This window comes from Calidris pugnax, unplaced genomic scaffold, assembly GCF_001431845.1.
Source record: "Calidris pugnax isolate Ruff unplaced genomic scaffold, ASM143184v1 scaffold171, whole genome shotgun sequence".
Classification (NCBI taxonomy): domain Eukaryota; kingdom Metazoa; phylum Chordata; class Aves; order Charadriiformes; family Scolopacidae; genus Calidris; species Calidris pugnax.
In genome coordinates this window covers 11,356,528-11,368,844 of record NW_015091064.1, presented here as the reverse complement: position 1 = coordinate 11,368,844, position 12,317 = coordinate 11,356,528, and positions in this window count along the sequence as shown.

Sequence of the window (12,317 nt, the reverse complement as noted above, 5' to 3'; positions counted from 1 at the left end):
CAATTATGACCTTGAAGCTCTTCTAAGTCCCTGTACAGCCCACACTCTTCTTGAGAGGCTGCTGAAGACCTGGCAGGATGCCTTATGACATTTGAGGTAGCACTAATCTCTTACCTTAAACTAAACTAAACTCCTATCCTAACCAAATCAGTCTTTATGTTCCTGAGAAAGATGTCAACAAAAAGTGGTTCTGGATCTGAACTTAAGCAGAAGAAACAGCACAGTGGGAATTTTGCACATTGTTGGATATGAAGTGTTGTTTCAAGAAGGTTAGTGGCACCAAGACAATTTTTGAAGTCCAGTTTGACAGAAATCACTAGGCCAGCTTAGTGCTGGATTATCTATTCTTCCCATCTCACATGGGTCAGATGGTTGTGATTTGTGGTCATTTGTGTCAAAACACATCATATAAACCTAAATTTATGGTAGCTCTTATCTCTCGTGTCTTTCAGACTCCTAAAATGCCCAAGAGAAGAGTGCCATTGCCATAGCTTCCCTCTGTAGTCAATGGACAGTGACTTCTGGATGGTGACACAGAATATCTGTGGCACCTAAATGGCACCTGTCCAGACTTGACTAGAACTGTGCTAAATCTGTAAAAGCAATGCAAATTTCCATGAACTTGAGGAGAAAGAACTGTAACTCGTAAGTCAGTGCCTGAGGCTATTAGTCACTTCCTGGGACTTCGTTCCTTCCTCCAAAACTCAAAGACACACACAGGCACTTTTTTTCTTTTTACTTTATTAGAAGTGAGGGTGGAAGCGCCATTTTAGAGCAGATAATCGATGTTAGTATTTTGGCTGTAATTGGACAAATCTACAAATTCTCTTAGGTATTTTAAAATAATTGCCAAAGGTAGGGCCTGGAGATTTGTAGAGCTCAATAAACACTAGTGGATTCACTTTTAATGACTCTTGTGACTTTTTGTCTTTAAAAAGCATATTCCAGATGCTAAATTTTTATTAATGATTCCAGTCTTGGAACATTTGAAATAAGTTTAGAATAATAAATTCTTTCATATGAAACACTCTGTGACCTACTTTTTCAGTCTTCTTTGGTTATGAGCTAGTGGTAGTAAGAAATGGAAAAATAACACAAAAAACCCCAGGGATTTAGATTTCCCCACTAAACAAAGTTAAATGTTGTTCCTTTCTTTGTAGCAGAAAGAAAGTTGCATATTGTGTTTGAAATACTGTATGAACATTTGTCACACTGTGGTAGGATGAGTTACACTTAAGGAATGTCTTTCATGGCTGGGTCATTGAAGAATACTCATGGGATGTAAAAACCATTCTCAGAAAGGTGCTATACCCCAGTGGCTTGAGGACTGTAATTCAATTTATGTCACTTTTATCCTTACCTGTGACACTGTTCTTCTGTACGTTCAGAATGAATCACAATTCAAACATTTTCTTACAATACCAAGACCTTCCCTGCTTCCTAAGATATTCAACATAAAGAATTTTATATTTTATATTTATGAAATAGCAATAGTAAAGAGTAATGAAAGTAGATGATGGTTCAAGAAAGGATTCATCATAAGAGCAACTACTCAACTAGAATAAAAGGTGACAATATTAGGTCTCATAAAATCAATGGCACTGTACCACAGCATATTTGAAAACAATTTACAGGAACTCCACAGATGTAAAAATATTTACTTGAGTTTAGAAAGATAGTGTTACGGCACAACATTAGCAAGATGAAAATTGAAGAGGATGAAAGAATTGTTATAAAATGTACTTGTAGGCTGGAAAAGCACTTTGCAGAAGCTTAATTTCTTTTTAAAAAAGTCTGTTTCACAAATAAAGACTTAGATTCTTGAGTTTATAATATATAAATTTGGGAATAACTTGTGTTTGCACTGTGTTTAAGTACCAATCAGCAGAAATGTAGCAAAACCTCATAATTGATAACCTGATCCCAGGGAAAGTTTGCTAGGCAAAAATGTAAAAAAATTGTGGGGGGTTAAAAAGCTGTTGGAAAAAAAAAAAAAAAACAACTGAGGAGGGTTGAAAAAGACATTGGTGACTATCTCCAAAGAAAAATTATGTGACTTAAAAGATAATTGTAGTATTTAAAACTACTAGGTATGATTCCAAAAGGCAAATGTTTTAAATAAGGATTGAATAAACCCTGTCACTGATGAGGCACAGCCAACAGTACACCAGAAAAGAGAGCAGAGCAGATCTGGTGATGGGAACCAGAGTCAGCCACAGTCCAGGGATTACCAGACAAACATGTCCTTGTGTCCAAGGTCAAACCAGGAACCCAAGTCAGCAAGGCAAGGAAAGGGTCAGCAAGTGCAGCCTGAGAGGCATGGTCTCGCACTGTGGCAGTGGGCAGAAACCTGTTTAAATAACAGTTACACTACAATGACTTAAGTCTTAAATTCTGTACATAATGACTCATAGGTCTCGATGTCTTTGATTGCTATATATCCAAACAACACCCAGAATCTTATTACATTTCAGTTCATAATGTCTTTGCGACATTTCTAGATTGTTGTAAATAAAAAGAAGAACAAGAGAAGTTACGGGTTATTAGTCTTTCTACATTGAAGCAGAAAGTTCCGCTGAAAAATATGATGGCTACATCTGAACTGATAAATAAAAGGGGGCAGTAACTATTCTGTTGCTGAAATCAAGTGGCACGTCTTGGGTTGCATCCATGTAAGCAAATCACTTTAGCATAGCCAACAGAGCTTCCTCAAACAGACTGCATATAGGCAATAGCTCCAGGGTGACTTTGACCTGTGAACTGTGGCCAGATGTTACCTAGGGGAATGCTGGCTTGAGTAGTCCAAAACTACGCAGGAACTGAACAATTATACTAGGAATGACTGTGTGACAGTGCTTGATCTCAAATCCTGGCCCTTTGTTCTCTAATACAAATTTGTAAACAATGGGCACATTACTTAACGACTAATTGAAAAATTATATTAAAAGTTTATATATAGTGGGGTGGACTTGGGTGACAGATACAGACTACTGACTCACAGTAAGGCCTGGGAAAATCTAGTGCAATGGAAAATTTTCTCTAAATCACTGAATCCCTCCCAAGTGCACAATACATAAAGAGCCACCATTACTAATCCAGGCCAGAGCCACCATATTTTAATGCATCTGTCCTCTTAAAGGCTCCCTGGATACATTTTTTTCCATCCCTATTTTTCAGAAAGGAGAATGAATCACAGATCATTAAAGAAGGCAGTACAAAATGCCATATTCATATTGTTTCAATCTAAATTAAATGAGAAATAATCACTTAAATACTCTGGGGGTCTGGATCTAGGTCTTTTACCTGCAGTGACAAAAAAAGTCTCACAAAATACACTTGAGTTGGATTTCCTTTAGCTCTTAATAAACTGTCTTGATTATAATAAAGGATCATTTTTTCCAAAGTAGGGAACGTCAAGCAAAAGGATTTTATTATATTGATTGTGAATACTAACACCTAGATTCTCTTTATGTTTTTGTTGTTTATATTATTTTTGTGAGCAGTGTTACTAGTTGTTTAGGCTCTAAGTGAACTGTTAAAGTTACAATAAATGGGTGTTTCAAAAAGCCAGTTACATTTTGAATAATTGCTCCAATCCTCCTCAGCAAGATTATTTCATTACATACTTTGGAAAATGTCTAGCTGTTCTATTACTTTTTTAAGTTTGAAAGTACTGGCCCAAGGATGTAGCCCTGAGTTTTTCACAGGCCCAGCTACTTAATATCACATATAAGCACATTTTAATAGGTACCTGAATTTATCGGAAGTACTTATCCAGAAGCTATGGCAGACACTATTGATCTTCATCCCATTTGCTGTTAAAAACACAATTTGTTTGAACTCTTGTAGTCTTTCTGTTCTTGGATTTTTTTGTTTCATTTTGGTTTTAATTATCTTCATATTTTTTAGCACAGCTTTGTTCTACCTATGCAGCCAGATGGGGCTCCCCAATTAAATTGCATTGGTATTTTTCCACTCATGCAAACTAGTCTATTTACCTTGGAAGAGTTAAATATGTTTTCTATTTTAAAATTTATTTTACTATACATATATATACATATAAATATATAATATAGGTATGCAAAAATATATACATACACATATAGATTACATATACGTAGATATCTATAACATACTTATATATAACACACGGAATCACAGAATCACATGGGGTTAGAAGGGACCTCCAGAGATCTTCTCCAACTCCCCTGCCAAAGCAGGTCCATCTAGACCAGGTTGCACAAGAACGTGTCCAGGCAAGGTTTGAATGTCTCCAGAGGAGACTCCACCACCTCCCTGGGCAGCCTATTCCAGGGCTCTACCACCCTCACAGAAAAGAAGTTCCTCCTCATGTTTAGGTGGAACTTCTTGTATTCAAGTTTGTGCCCATTTTCTCTTGTCCTATCCCTGGGCACCACTGAAAAAAGACTGGCCCCATCCTCTTGGCACCCACCCTTTAAGTATTTATAAGCATTGGTCAGATCCTCCCTCAGCCTTCTCTCTTCTAGACTAAGAAGACCCAAGTCCCTCAGCCTCTCCTCATAAGGGAGATCCTCCAGGCCCCTAACCATCTTTGTAGCCCTCTGCTGTACCTTCTCCAGTAGTCGCCTGTCCTTCTGAACTGGGGCGCCCAGAACTGGACCCAGTGCTCCAGATGGGGCCTCAGCAGGGCAGAGCAGAGGGGCAAGATAACCTCTCTCGACCTGCTGGTCACACTCTTCCTGATGCACTCATCATACAGACAGTCTACCCATGCTTTCTGATTTCATGTGTCCTCTCTTGTTACTGGAGAAAAAGATGAGAGAATGGAAATCTCTCACAATAGTAGCAGTCATTGCTTTTACTTATTGAACCCATTCATCTCCAAAGGCATGAAAAAAAAAAATAGTCTTGCAGGCCAGAAACCCCCTTCTGACTTTCCTTCATGGCCCCTGCAGCTTTCCCCTTGTTGGCCCTGCAATATGACAAGGAGAAGCTAAAGGGATGTAGCACCTTCACAGGATAGTCAATTGTGGAAAGCGAGCAGGAATAACTCCAGATGTAAAAAGATTAAAAATACATGTTTGGAAGGAGAGGACAGTGGTTTGAGGGTCCTACAACAAATGTGGATTGAGACCACTGGTCCCCATGGAAATAAAGGAAGGAAATGATGTCAGGAGGAAGGATTGGCTGAAGGGTCAGTGAGAAAAGCACACTTGCACCTCTGAAAGCTCCACTTACACCCTCAGCACCTCATACCACAGTAATCATGTTTCATCAGGAGGTGAAACCCTGGAACAGATTGCCCAGAGAGGTAGTAGATGTCCCATCCCTGGAAACATTCAAGATCAAATTGGATTGCTCTGACCTAGCTGAAGATGTCCCTGCTCATTGCAGGGGACGTTGTTGAAGATGTCCCTGCTCATTGCAGGGGACGTTACAACAAATGTGGATTGAGACCACTGGTCCCCATGGAAATAAAGGAAGGAAATGATGTCAGGAGGAAGGATTGGCTGAAGGGTCAGTGAGAAAAGCACACTTGCACCTCTGAAAGCTCCACTTACACCCTCAGCACCTCATACCACAGTAATCATGTTTCATCAGGAGGTGAAACCCTGGAACAGATTGCCCAGAGAGGTAGTAGATGTCCCATCCCTGGAAACATTCAAGATCAAATTGGATTGCTCTGACCTAGTTGAAGATGTCCCTGATCATTGCAGGGGACGTTAGACTAGACAACCTTTACAGGTTCCTTCCAACCCAAACTATTCTATGATTCTATACCACCTTCCTTAGTAAAGTCTCAGGACCTTATCCTAAGCTGCCACCTCCACTTGAACCCTTTGGAAACATTGTCGATATCTCCCAGACATCCCAATTATGACCTTGAAGCTCTTCTAAGTCCCTGTACAGCCCACACTCTTCTTGAGAGGCTGCTGAAGACCTGGCAACCCAAACTATTCTATGATTCTATACCACCTTCCTTAGTAAAGTCTCAGGACCTTATCCTAAGCTGCCACCTCCACTTGAACCCTTTGGAAACATTGTCGATATCTCCCAGACATCCCAATTATGACCTTGAAGCTCTTCTAAGTCCCTGTACAGCCCACACTCTTCTTGAGAGGCTGCTGAAGACCTGGCAGGATGCCTTATGACATTTGAGGTAGCACTAATCTCTTACCTTAAACTAAACTAAACTCCTATCCTAACCAAATCAGTCTTTATGTTCCTGAGATAGATGTCAACAAAAAGTGGTTCTGGATCTGAACTTAAGCAGAAGAAACAGCACAGTGGGAATTTTGCACATTGTTGGATATGAAGTGTTGTTTCAAGAAGGTTAGTGGCACCAAGACAATTTTTGAAGTCCAGTTTGACAGAAATCACTAGGCCAGCTTAGTGCTGGATTATCTATTCTTCCCATCTCACATGGGTCAGATGGTTGTGATTTGTGGTCATTTGTGTCAAAACACATCATATAAACCTAAATTTATGGTAGCTCTTATCTCTCGTGTCTTTCAGACTCCTAAAATGCCCAAGAGAAGAGTGCCATTGCCATAGCTTCCCTCTGTAGTCAATGGACAGTGACTTCTGGATGGTGACACAGAATATCTGTGGCACCTAAATGGCACCTGTCCAGACTTGACTAGAACTGTGCTAAATCTGTAAAAGCAATGCAAATTTCCATGAACTTGAGGAGAAAGAACTGTAACTCGTAAGTCAGTGCCTGAGGCTATTAGTCACTTCCTGGGACTTCGTTCCTTCCTCCAAAACTCAAAGACACACACAGGCACTTTTTTTCTTTTTACTTTATTAGAAGTGAGGGTGGAAGCGCCATTTTAGAGCAGATAATCGATGTTAGTATTTTGGCTGTAATTGGACAAATCTACAAATTCTCTTAGGTATTTTAAAATAATTGCCAAAGGTAGGGCCTGGAGATTTGTAGAGCTCAATAAACACTAGTGGATTCACTTTTAATGACTCTTGTGACTTTTTGTCTTTAAAAAGCATATTCCAGATGCTAAATTTTTATTAATGATTCCAGTCTTGGAACATTTGAAATAAGTTTAGAATAATAAATTCTTTCATATGAAACACTCTGTGACCTACTTTTTCAGTCTTCTTTGGTTATGAGCTAGTGGTAGTAAGAAATGGAAAAATAACACAAAAAACCCCAGGGATTTAGATTTCCCCACTAAACAAAGTTAAATGTTGTTCCTTTCTTTGTAGCAGAAAGAAAGTTGCATATTGTGTTTGAAATACTGTATGAACATTTGTCACACTGTGGTAGGATGAGTTACACTTAAGGAATGTCTTTCATGGCTGGGTCATTGAAGAATACTCATGGGATGTAAAAACCATTCTCAGAAAGGTGCTATACCCCAGTGGCTTGAGGACTGTAATTCAATTTATGTCACTTTTATCCTTACCTGTGACACTGTTCTTCTGTACGTTCAGAATGAATCACAATTCAAACATTTTCTTACAATACCAAGACCTTCCCTGCTTCCTAAGATATTCAACATAAAGAATTTTATATTTTATATTTATGAAATAGCAATAGTAAAGAGTCATGAAAGTAGATGATGGTTCAAGAAAGGATTCATCATAAGAGCAACTACTCAACTAGAATAAAAGGTGACAATATTAGGTCTCATAAAATCAATGGCACTGTACCACAGCATATTTGAAAACAATTTACAGGAACTCCACAGATGTAAAAATATTTACTTGAGTTTAGAAAGATAGTGTTACGGCACAACATTAGCAATTGAGTTTAGAAAGATAGTGTTACGGCACAATATTAACAAGAGTGACCGATATATGAGAGAAAGGAGCTAAAGGTCCAAGATTTGTTTAACTGGGACATCTGATGGAAGACATATACATATATATATCTATTTATACATGTACATATTTTTTTATAGACATTCATCTGCTCAGAATTTCTTATTGATCTTCAGTATTTATGAGTGGTTTGTGCCCTTTTGGATGAGTTTTGTCTGAAGGTCTGTTTGAGCTCATGAAAGAAGGGCCGTAATGCTGAGGCAGAAGTTTCAAGTAGCAGTAGTTGTCAGCTAGCAGTCCCTTGCTCCCATGTCCCAAAACCTTATATTTCTATATAGCATGGATTCTGCCACACAAGATCTCTGGGGAACTTCTAGATCACACAGATATCACTGTTTTTCACGATCTTTTCTACGCTGACATATTACTTTGGTTATCGTCATCACCACCTCCAAGTATAGCTGTTATGAAACAGATTGGAACAGAAAGGCTTAGAAATTTTGTGTCAGTTGCACTACAAACTAGTGCTTTTTAGCAGATGCCTGCTTCCCCTCATATACCTCCTTCTCCCCCAGCTGGTTTACATATAAGGAAAATGATGAAAACAGAAAATGCCATGATTGAATTTTCTTTTTGCTCTCCACTGCTGTGCAAGGACAAAACAACATAATTCTTCCTTTCTTAAGCTCTGTATGGTCTTATTTCAAGTCCATTTCCACCCTTCTCAATTTCTTTGGAATTGTGAAATTATATAGGTAAAATTAAAGAAATTGAAGGGGTCATGAAGCTAATCAGGGCTCTGAGCCAGCGAACCAAATGCTGGATTATATTGCTGTATGTTTGCCTTCACAAGGGACCTCAGAGATGGTCCTGCATCTAGCTAGCTACCTTGAACAGCAATTATATGCACCTCAGGAAAATAATGGAATTAAGTGGTAAATTAGGAGCCTAAATGTGGTTAGTATAATAATATGACATCCTTTGATGAAAATTGAAGAGGATGAAAGAATTGTTATAAAATGTACTTGTAGGCTGGAAAAGCACTTTGCAGAAGCTTAATTTCTTTTTAAAAAAGTCTGTTTCACAAATAAAGACTTAGATTCTTGAGTTTATAATATATAAATTTGGGAATAACTTGTGTTTGCACTGTGTTTAAGTACCAATCAGCAGAAATGTAGCAAAACCTCATAATTGATAACCTGATCCCAGGGAAAGTTTGCTAGGCAAAAATGTAAAAAAATTGTGGGGGGTTAAACACTGGAGAAAAGTCCCAAGAGAGTAATTGAATTATCCATGATGTCTATAAAGAGCACAAGAAGTTTTCCAGGTAGATGTATCTTAACAGAGACAAGTTAAGAGATCCAAGGGTAACTAGAAGAAATATAATTACTTTTTTATATGCAGGAGATCACACAAAGTGATTAACTTATTTATTCCTATTCCATTCTCTCCTGGCTCTACAACAAGAGATGTAGGTGACAAAAAGGAGACTTGAGCTAAACTTTTGAAAAGTTTCCCTATGATTTAGATTGTTTTTCTTGAAAAGAAAGAATATTCTCAACAGACTGTTACCAATAAAAGTAAACATCCAAAACTGATCAGAGAAAACAGACCTGAAAAAATTGAAACACACACAAAAATTTGGATGAATAAATACAACATAGTTGTTATTTTTCTTCAAATCCACTGTGATAATTGTGATAAATACAATCACTGAGGCTTTTATTTATTAAAAAAGTCTCCTTTTCCAGTATTATTCAATGAGGCATTATTTTCAGTTCATTCAAATCTGCCTGCAACATGCATTTCTCCTGCAACCACATTTGAAATAAGACAAAAACACAAAAATGAAAGTTTTTTCTTTCCTGTGACATTTAGAAAAATATATAGCTATATAAGGAAAACAACCAAAACCAACTTTTGATACAGCTGTACTGTGCACATACCTTTGCTTCTGCTTGTTTAAGAGTAGTCAATAGGAAATCAATAAGAATTTAGGGTTCTAAATAGAAGTTAAAAGCCCAGATAATTTCTTGAATTTTGGCCAGAAAGATTAAATGCCTTGTTCAAGATTGGCAGGAGACTCAGGGTCTAGATGCAGATCTTTTGGCACCTTCCACTTCACTGCAAATATTAGGCCATCAGTTTCTGGATGTTTTTTTCAGTGAGGCTTGTCATCCCTAACAAAACAAAACTGTGCTTCAAATCTCTATTGCACTTCGTGCAGAGGTGAGACACATGCATTTTTGGATAAGGTTTGCTCTGGTGCTGGCAGATGCCTCACTTACTTTATGGCTACTGTCAAAACAACATATTACTATTAATTGTTTGATCATCCTTAGGAAAATGCTAACAAAGCTCCAACTTTAAATGTCTCAGAAGTGTATGAAAATAATGTAAATATATTAAAATCTCTCAGATAGGGTGAACTTTAGGAAAGATTACGGAGTGAGAGAGAGGATAGTCCCCAGAGATGTCTTCTTCAGATTATTTCATGGCAGTTGACAACAGTGAGATGCCAGCCAAGGTGAATGAGCTGCAACATTTGAATGGTCATATACAAAAAAATCGGATTATCACACTGGCCACATGACAGCCAGATGCCAAAGGTGCTGAATTTGGCAGGATGTTGATAGCACCTAATCCTATTGCAATTTAATTATTTTAATTTTCATTGCTTTCTTTCTGAAGACGGATGCTTATAGACCCATGCCACGATAGTCCTTGACCCAAAGCTAAAATCCAGGGAGGAAAGAGAGACAGAAGGTTGAAGGAAGGGATAGTAAAGGTGCAGGCTCCACCTCTGGCTCTTCTCATGATGTCTATAGCATTCCTAGTCCACATCTCTGAGTCCACCTCTGCACTGCTTTCCCAGCTCTCTCAGGAAACCTGTGACTACGAGCTGAAGTGAAGTTCTCAAATTTATATTTTTTAAACGGTGCCTAATGCACTTGTGACCAACAGCACCCCAAATTTAGGGAGTTATAGCACTATGCATTGGAAAGAATATGTGTGCAATGAAAGGAAGAGAAACCAGACTTACCTGGAAACATAAGAACCCCCCAAGGTTCTGGCTGTTCAAAGTGCCCCCTTTCGCACACACATCTATTGGGTTTTGAATGGAAAGGAGAGAAGGGACAAGCTGCTGCATTTTCTACTGTTGTAGTGGCTTGCATGTCTATGGATTTATTTTCCAAATGCTTTTGAGCCATGCCTTTTAGCCAAGGCACTATCTGTGAAATATTTTCTTTGAATGTTGACTTTTCGTCATTTATTCACTGCAGAGTCATGCATCCAAGTCATAAACCCGTCGTTTTAGTCCCTGATTAGACTAATGAAACTTTTAAAACAGAGTAATAATGAATAAATAATGCGTATTATCCCACCTGGTATCAGAGATTGTGAATAAATACAGCTTTTTCCAAGATACAGAGAAGTTCTGGTCTTCACACACTTCTTCCTTAATGTTCTGTGATTAGTCAGATCCTTTTGGATAACCCTGACTCCAGAAATTCAGGTATATACTCAGAAAGAGGCATATTTTATTGTGATCGATTCCTTTTTTGCCTAATCTTTAATATTCCTTCTACTAAGGACAAGAGGGGATTGAGAAAATCCAAAGATCCAAATTGACACTATGAGTAGAACATTGGATAATGCTTAAGTTTGAAGCTAGAATCCTGAAAATATCCATTTACAGCTAGGATTAAGAATTTATTTTCATCATGTTTACATTCATTGCATGCATACCTTTAAAAAATATTTATGTGTGTGTTCATGCTGTCTGACACTGGGCAGATTAGATGGATGTGTAGGAATATATATTATTTTGCTAGTATCAAACAGATTTACTATTTTTTTCTTACTCTTAACTTTCTCCTTAACAAAACCTAAAAATTTTAGTTTAAGTTAAAAGAAACCGAACAGGTGAAACCCACCATAGAGTAAATAAACATCTAGTAGTCTTTCTCCTATCCGATTTCATAGCTACTGAGGCAGCAAAAATATGGAGAGATATGACATGCTGGTGTTATGTATATGAATGGGTTTTAAAAGAAACCGAACAGGTGAAACCCACCATAGAGTAAATAAACATCTAGTAGTCTTTCTCCTATCCGATTTCATAGCTACTGAGGCAGCAAAAATATGGAGAGATATGACATGCTGGTGTTATGTATATTAATGGGTTTCTGATTTGAGCATGAGAAAAAAAAAAAAATTCACATTAATGTTATAAACTATTTAAGGATTTTTTTTCCCCAGACATAAAAAGTTTATACTCTTTGCAGAAACTAAAGAAAACTGCTCATTAATGCTGACAGCTTAATCATAGTTGTTGACCCACTTGTTTGGTTTAAGAAATGACAGTAGGCTTTATTTATTGAGCCTCCACTTGCATAATTACTGGGAATCAGGTGACTGAACCAATGGAAAAGTAAACAGAATAATAATAACTTTTAAATTATATGATTAGTCTCCACTGAAAAGGAAACATCTGAAGTAGAATCTCTTTCTAAAAGCACTTCTAATATGTAGTTTGTTAGGTGTATTGC